Genomic DNA, 1512 nt, shown 5'->3' with positions numbered 1-1512 from the left:
GCTTTTTAGTATTCATGAATATAATGTTAATATTTTAGCGTTAGCTGAATGCCCAAGTTAATGTAATCGGGGGGTGGAGGGAGAGAGATTCCGAATCCGCAATAATATATATTCGCGTCTCCCCATGTAAGCCCTGGAATTGGATACAAGCGGAAATTTCGTACTAGACACAATAATAGGGGCGAAGATTATTCACCAATAGGCTATTATTTACCATAATGGCCGATATGCTTCATTACTAATAAAAGGGCCGTAAGAAGTTGACGACGGACAAAAATAGATCATGGAACACGAAGAATAAGATGGACCGGGGAATAATATTAAAATTATACATGGGTAAGTGAAAACAAAAAACTTGATGAATTACGTTAATTTATGCCAATTTTATGCTTTGAAAATAGTTCAAATACAGAATCGAAACCAAACATGGACTAGTGCAGAAGACTGTCGAAAATTAAAACGAAAATCCATGGCTCAAAATATTTGTCAGGTGTGGGGTTCGAACCCACGCTCCCATTCGGGAACCAGAACTTAAGTCTGGCGCCTTAGACCGCTCGGCCAACCTGACGATGAAACCCACTGGCCCTCAAAGAAGAATACTATTGCCCTAGAAGTACTACAGATTCACTAGTAGGATCATATTGACGACATGCCACGGGTATTTGTGGGGTCAGGGAGATGTTTCGCCGTTTCTCCAGAAGACATTTCCCGCGACAGACCCGCGCGGCGCGTCGCACTCGGCGACGGACGGCCATTACCATTCCCACAGGCCCATTACTCATAAAACCCTCCCTCGCAATCCCCCCCCTCCCGTCTCGGGGCACATATCCCGACGTCCACTCACGATGATCAACCCCATCCCAAAAAATCCTCTGCCCCTTCAGACGCGTCTCTCCGTCTACCCTCCACCTCAAGTTGAGGAAACCTCCCCCTGCAGTTCACAACCATCCCTTCCCGCTGTGTTTCCAGCGGAAGAACCCCGTAAATCAATCAGGATGCCTCGCTCCCCACGCTCCGACACCCCTCCACCCGCACCCCTTAATTCTCCTGCCCCCGGGGGAGACGGACGCGACGGGCTAGTGGTTACGTCATCGCAGTGCAAGGTTTATCAACCCCGCTATGGCTGGAAGGGGAACTAACTCTCCTCGCCTGCCACGCAATAATATCTATTGTTGCACTATCTCCAATGCGTTAGTCTTCTTTGTGTCGCTACCGGCACCTGTCCTGCGTCTTTCGCGATCGAGAGCCTCCCTCTTCCCCCATTCCCTGACATTCTTCTCCCTTCTCCCCACCCACCTCTCCGTTAGCGATTGCACTCGAAAGTGGAGGAGTCTGCTGTGAGAGAAGGCTGACTCGTCGTAAACCTCAGTGCGTTCCTTTATTTAATTCTCCATCTCTCTCTCATTCGCTCCGCGTGTATGCATCTTTCGTCTCTTTCTTCCTCTGAGAATGCTTATAATTCATTCCATTCATACGGTCACTGGGCCGTGAAAGTCATGACAGCTGTTGGGA

General features: G+C 48.6%; 1 non-coding gene across 1 annotated transcript; it reads right to left on the bottom strand.

The window, feature by feature from the left end:
- Nucleotides 1–484: 484 nt before the first annotated feature.
- Nucleotides 485–568, bottom strand: TRNAL-UAA (transfer RNA leucine (anticodon UAA)). Its single transcript has one exon. It is a non-coding gene; the product is annotated as a tRNA-Leu (tRNA).
- Nucleotides 569–1512: the final 944 nt, after the last annotated feature.

This window comes from Hetaerina americana, unplaced genomic scaffold (assembly GCF_022747635.1).
Source record: "Hetaerina americana unplaced genomic scaffold, ioHetAmer1.1.p SCAF_42, whole genome shotgun sequence".
NCBI lineage: Eukaryota > Metazoa > Arthropoda > Insecta > Odonata > Calopterygidae > Hetaerina > Hetaerina americana.
The sequence above is the reverse complement of the archived record's forward strand: the minus strand, read 5'-3'. Positions and strand labels throughout refer to the sequence as shown.